The 7123-nt window shown below is 40.0% G+C and overlaps 1 long non-coding RNA gene across 1 annotated transcript in view; it reads right to left on the bottom strand.

Annotated features, from left to right (window-relative positions):
• Nucleotides 1–3006: 3006 nt before the first annotated feature.
• LOC122774406 overlaps nucleotides 3007–7123 on the bottom strand; it is a 79385-nt gene continuing 75268 nt past the window's right edge. The window contains exon 3 of the long non-coding RNA XR_006360989.1: nucleotides 3007–3330. This is a non-coding gene — a long non-coding RNA (uncharacterized LOC122774406). The remainder of the gene's footprint in view (nucleotides 3331–7123) is intronic.

Raw genomic sequence — 7123 nt, 5'->3', positions numbered from 1 at the left:
ATATGCCAAAGCAATTAAAGAAAGTGTATTGCGGGGCTGTTTATTGTGAACTATGTGTGGAAAGCCACGTCAATGTCAAGTGGTTCCTTTTGCACTAATGCTAGAAAAAAAAACAGTATCAAGAGTGAGGTTCAAAAGGTTAAAAAAGAAAACAAAACCTGGTGTTTCACATCATTAATGAGAGAGTATTAAAGGCACTTGAAGTTTCAGTGCCTTTTTCATCTGATTGTTTGCCTTTCCCATTCAAATTGCAGAATAAGTGAGCATGGTTATATAGTTACAATGAAGGTCCATTTCTTGCTGTAGTCACATGCAGGTGGGTTGAGTATTTTCTCTCAGTACATGTTGTTCAGTGTGATGTGTACTGTTTTAAGGGCTGCAATAAATTGCTACATGTGGGATATAGGTTTTTTCAATCTTTATGTCTGTTTTTCTAGCTGAATACCCTTGATCCCTCAAGAGCATCCACTAAACTGCAATGGTCCTGTGACTCAAGTGAATTTATGCAATGGCATCATCTCTCCTGTGGGGACGGCATACAATGATGAAGCATCGTCTACTAACTTATGAGAGAAGTTCATCATGTCACTGTAAATTTTCTATGGGAACAGCAGCAGAGAAAATGAGAAGGCCATGTATTTGAAACACAAACAATATACTCACTAACCCTTTAAGATATGATGTGAACTGTACTTTCTTTAAATATAGGACAAATAATAAGACATGTATACTAGAGGAGATATTGATAATATTGAGAGTATTTTTCTCTGATTATTTGCACGAGCTTGAAAACTGTTTACACAGAAATAAGGGATATGTTACATAAAGTAAGATGTCTGATTTTACACAGTGCACTTTATGCTCTGCAGTCGTAAGAAGCAAGCCTCAGTTCATGTACTATCAGTACATGATGAAAAAAACTGAAAAGGTTAAATCAAGACCAGCCGTGTCCTCTTGCAAGATGAAAGTCGGATCCTCAGTCACAGAATCAGGTCCAATCGTTGCACAGCTGTCAGCTGCAGGGCCTGTGAATTTGTAGGCATGACGGCCACACACACACAAACACATGTACACTCACACACTTCCTTTGGTTTAAAACTCACTAATACAGTATATACTCTCAAACCAGAACACACTTTAACACTTATGTGTTACTATGCCACCCCGTCCACAAGGGGACAAAAAAACGCCGTACCACTCACTGCGGAACAAATTTTATACTTGAACCCACAGACATCCAGAGACACAGACACACTAATGATCACACATGTTTATAAACAGGAGGTTTGATTTCATTAAATCACATGTTCAAGCATGACAACATGAAAGCAGGGCTGCACTCCTTCCAAAAGCTTTAAACTGTGAGGAACAAATGAGTTAGCATGGTGGTCACAACCACAGATCTACTGCTTCCTCCCATCGCCCTTGTCTTCATCCTGTTCACATCAGGCAGCCTCACCACACAGGAGGATGACTACCCTGTTCAGAAATTAGTCTCATTTACTGCTATAAACTTCAGATGTTACTTTAAGATCTTATTTTGTCCTGCTGAACTGCCCCGATGGAATAAATCCATCCGCATTCAATCGCTTGTTAACGCAACTATCTAATCAACCAATCACACGACAGCAACTCGTTCAAATGTAGACATGGTCAGGAAGGCTGATCTACTGGGATTTTAACATGCAATTCTCTTCAGAGAATGGTTCAAAACAGAGAAAATAAAATGTACTAAATGTTGTGTTGTGTTTACTTCAGCCTTAGTAAAAACTTCAGAACGGAGCCAGGACCAGAACAATGTCTGTCTGAAAGCACCATGGGTGAAAATGCCTCAGTGCCTGAGGTGAGAAGAGAATAGCCAAACTGAATTGAAATGATAAAAAGACAACCAACCATCTCTGAACACACAATGTGTCACACCTTGTAGCAGAAAGACTACAGCAGCAGCCGTAGGTGCTACTCCTGCCACTTTAAATGCCTTCCGTACCTAATAAAGTGGCAGGTGAGTGTATGTATACTGTATATAGTGATGGCGCATTTCGTAATATCAACACTCTCTGTGCGGAAGGGTACGTTCTCACAGTTTACTGTGTGCACTGCTGTGTTATAGCAATTTGCACATTACAGTTTATTTTGAGGACTGCAGCTCCAGTGTTGCAACAGTGTAATAAGCTTGCAAAACTCTGCATTTGCACAAAGTTTCTAGGTGTTCCCAGGCTGCAACTAGCCTCACAGGCAAATCAGATACTGTAGGTGTAAGGCAAAGTGCACTTCCTGCTGTTTTGTTGCTTTGTGGGCTATACCTGTGGGTGATGTGTCTGCACATGCTTGCCCACATAGAGCTTGGCTTTGCCATGGCATGTGTATTTGTCCATCTCTCTTTTATTTATATAATAATACAAATTTTATGATAATAAAAATGTTATTCATATAGCACTCTATATATAGAGGAATGAGAAAAAGTCATGTAAAACAAATGCTGTACATTCAGTAATGCACAGCATAAATCACATAATATCAAATCTCTACAAATCCAAATGAGACAGCAAATAATTCACAGATAAATGTTTGTATTCCATCTGTGTGTGCAAGGGGATGGCCTGAGGTGGATGATTGCTAGTAAACAGTTGCGAGGTTAGTAATTAAATGCAGTAAAAAGCTGCGGGTTCTGCTCTGCTGCTGTCTGACAAGAAGCCCACACCTGGAGACAAGCATGTTAGTGCAATATTAGTGTTTATGTGAGTTTATGGAGACATGCTGTGTTACTTATGTTGTAACACACACACACACACACAGTCAAATTATGGGGAATTGTCTTCCTTATGGGGAGACAAGTCCCCATAATGTGAATTATTACATGTTAAGGTGACGACATGTTGGGATAAGGTTAGGGTTAGGTTAGGTTATGGTTAGGTTTGGGTCTCCTGGAAATTAATGTCAGTGAATATAGTGTCCTCTGTAGTCATGGAAACCAGTGTGTGTGTGTGTGTGTGGGGGAGTGGTGTGTATATGACCTGCTGTGTAATCAGCTCTGTGGTCACTAGAGGTGATGAGGAGAGCAGGGCCTGGAATCTCTTTCCTTATGTCCGCTGAGAAGTCCCCCCCCCACACACACACATTCACACACACAAAAACACACACACACACACTATTGCAGTGTCTCTATTTCGACAATCCCCTGCCGCCCAGTCTTCATTACCTTCCAGCCCCCTGAGGGCCATAGGGAGGTGGGAGCAGACGGAGCTCAATCTTTGCCTCTATCTGGAGCCCACTGGAATTTACACCCCTGGTCCTGGGAACAGATGCGATCCATAGTCTTCCACTCTCCCACTGTAGAGGTAAAGGAGGAGAACCGTGTGAGGAGGAGGAGAACCTTAAGCAACTAATAGCTTCAATATTCTAAACCAGTCTGAACATCTAATTTGCATGTTTGTCCTCTTTTCTTGATGTCCAACAATATTCAAGTTCCCCATTATTTTGTCTCCCACACCTCTTGGCCTTCTCCTCAATCAAAGTCTCCCTGGGAGTTTTTCCAAAAGTAGTGATCAACACTGATATTTTCCCTTCCACATTACTGCAGTGATAACAATGGATGGTGAAAATGAGAATAGCTCCGTCATTGGCTGTCTGAGAACCAAAGTCTGCATGAGGGAAGTCTGTTGTAAATTCTTCAGTCAAAAATGTACTTTCTTCCAAGTTCATTCATTAGTTCACACCACAGTGTGCATCTGTGTGCACTGCGAGAGAGGCCCATGAAAAAGCACTTCCCTTGTAACTGAAGATGGCATCATCCCCTCCTGTCCTCTTAAAAACAACCTGAGTCAGAGAGCAGCAGCGAGCGTGATCTTCTTCTACTACCTGATGACGGTGCATGCATCCACGCGTGTGTGCCCACTGGCTTGCTAAGCCTAGATAAACACAGCAAATGATTTTGACAGTTAAAGCTCAAGTTCATCTGTGTCCTCTCAGCAGGAGGGAACTTTCTGAACCAGCCAGTCAAGACAGACACTTAGCCAACCTCCATGAAATTACAATTCTGTCATCGTGAATTGACATACTCATTGATGCTGACGATATGCTCAAAATAATGACATTGCCACATTCTGGGTGGGTGGGCGCACCTGATGCCTATTCCTTTCAGCTTCTGTGTTTTTGAGGACTGGAGTCACTTCATATACATGTAGTTTTACATTTCCCAATATTCAGAGACTTCTGACACCGGTATTTAATTTAACTTCTGTGACAGTTTGAAGAAACTGAAGTCTGTTTAATACCTTGTGAAACCAACTCATTGTGCAATGTTTACACCAACACACTGGAACATGGGGCCCCACCCCACTATGCCTTGTCCTGAACCTGTACAGATTATATGAACTGAGTTATACCACCGGCTGGGCCAGAGTGCCCCATTAGCTTAATGGCCATCTAGGATTTCACGGGGGATGCAGTGCTGTTATGACTGAGAGTCTTGCGTTTTCCTTTTTATGGCTCCATTAGATTCACAACACCCAGAAATAGGGGTTTTGGAGGAGAGGGGAAGAAGGAGAAAAATGAGGAAAAGGTGGAGAAAACAAAACAAAACATAGAGGCAATTTTACACTGGCTAAGGTCAGGGGAGAGCAGGGGGATGGTGCAAGGACGAACAACAGAGGAAGAGGCAGGACCAAAAAGGGAAACAGGAAAAGAGAAGGAAATAATAGTAATAGAGAAATAATACTGTGATAAATATAAACAAAGCATGTGCTGGTGTATGGGGAAAGGGTCTTTTGTAATTTAACTAACACTCCTGAGGCTAAGTTTCCCTTCAAGTGAGTATCTTGGGTATTGACTGACTCAACAACTGATGACCTGATTCTTTCCTACAGCTTTGAACTTTGCCCTCACTGACCTGCCCAGCTGGTCAGAAAGCAAAAGCAATGAAGGGTCAAGTTCCGCCTCAGCTTAGGCAGCGTGTGTATGTGACATGTACAGGAAATGATTAGTTTGACTTTAACTGAAAATATTTAAAACATCTTATAAATACAAGTAGATTGAAATAAACCACAATTTGAACTTCATTAACACGAAGGAAATTTCATGAATTTATTTTTGTATCCTTATTTCAAGCCTATATATATATATATATATATATATATATATATATATATATGTATATTTTAAATCACAATGTATAAATGGCACCTCTATACATTGTCAGTCTCTTTTCCAGAGTAAACTCTATACAGAACTAATGTGTTAAGTGCTTTGCATTCATTGTAGGATTATCATGGCCAATTATGTTATTTGTAACATATTGTAACATATTACAGTGTCTGATTTGATGCTGTCATCAGACATGATGGCATGTGCATTTGGCAGAGAATGAATTCCGTCAGATATTCAGTTTCACATTTTGGCAGTTGTGATTACTCTCTCGTGAAAAATGATTGTCCTGCTAAACAAAGTAACATGATAGTTGAGGGGTCCTTGGATTTTGAACTTGGTAACTGACCATCTGCTACGCATTACGGCAAAATGTGAATTGGCTTTGATTTGAAGACGAGTAGAGCAAATATATATCAGCAGCACTGATGGAACTAAATATGACTTATGTTCAGTGGTAGAGGGAAAACATATTAAATACTGTTATTAGTGCCTGCTGCTGCAAGTATGCATTGCAGCGCAAGCATCTATTGTAATCGTACTTGGTGCATATTCTGCACTTCTATATTATTCCTCTTCCTCCATTTTTTCACTGGGTAACTCCTCCCACAGTTTTGAGAAAACCCCCACACATCTTATATCAAAACGTGTGGCTTGATCAGAAACGGTGTGCTATGACTTTCATAAGACTTTCGAGTAAACATGGCGACAAAAATCGCAAATCAAAACTGCAAGACATTTCCACATAGACATGAATGGAAAACTGGCGCAGCTTCTCAAGACTTTGCGGTACTGGTTGAGCGAATCAGGAAATCCACTGACCAATTGCATTCGAGTTAAGCCATCCCACGTGATGCCACCTAAAGCCAATCAAATCTGTGCATCCCGTTAAATATTGCGTCCCTGAATACGGACATAGGAATCAGAATCAGAATCAGAATCCTTTATAACATTTATTGTCATTATACAGTGTACAACAAGATTAAAGGACAGCTCTAGTAGTGCAAGTGAAGAGATAAAAAGAAGAAAGAAAGAAGAAACAACAAAACAGTGCACCAATACCTTAAAAAAAGTAAAGGGGAAAGGGAAATATGCAGTATATGTTAGTGCATACACTACATTGTACATTGAATACAGACATAGGAAGGCAGTGAGGAGCAAGTGACAGACAGGGCATCAGTGAGCGTTACAGCGAGAGAAGACGGAGAGAAAAGAGTGTTATAGCAGGAGAAGACAGAGAGAAAAGAGTGTTACAGCGAGAGAAGACCAAGAGAAGACAGAGAAAAGAGCAATACAGCGAGAGAAGACTATGTTTGGCTCCAGATACAGCTGTGAGGCAACTTTCTCTGCAATGAACATAATTAAAACTAAATATCGATCCAGGTTCACCAATGAGCACCTTCACGTGCATGAGAAAATTTAACGATTTAAAATCCTGGCAGGACAAGCAAGAGCTCAGTTTTCTCACTAAACAAAGAGTGGGATAGAGGGAAAGAAAGAGAAACTAAAACTGTTCCGTGTAAAGATGTGTTGAGATCTGTTTAAAATTAGCTGAGACTGTTAAAATGAAAAAAAGTAAAACTCCAGCTGCTGCTATAATTTATTTCTCAGAACTTAAGTAATTATTTTATTTATTTTAAGATTATTATTATATTTCTTTCCGCCAATTTATTTTTATATGCAGCCCTTCTTTCCAATTAAGAGAGAAGAAAATAATGCATATGTTATAAGTATGTTGTCCAGAATCACCCAAAAAATGTCATAGTATAGTATGTTGTCCAGAATCCTCCAAAAAAGTCATAGTATAGTATGTCGTCCAAAATCGTCCAAAACAGTCATAGTATAGTATGTCGTTCAAAATCACCCAAAAATGTCATAGTATAGTAAGTCGTCCAAAATCAGTCAAAAATGTCATAGTATAGTAAGCACAACCAAAAATCATACAAAAAGTCATAGTATAGTATGTCGTCCAAAGTCACCC

This window comes from Solea senegalensis, linkage group LG9 (assembly GCF_019176455.1).
Source record: "Solea senegalensis isolate Sse05_10M linkage group LG9, IFAPA_SoseM_1, whole genome shotgun sequence".
Taxonomy (NCBI): domain Eukaryota; kingdom Metazoa; phylum Chordata; class Actinopteri; order Pleuronectiformes; family Soleidae; genus Solea; species Solea senegalensis.
Note: the sequence above shows the minus strand (reverse complement) of the source record. Positions and strands in the feature narration are given on the sequence as shown.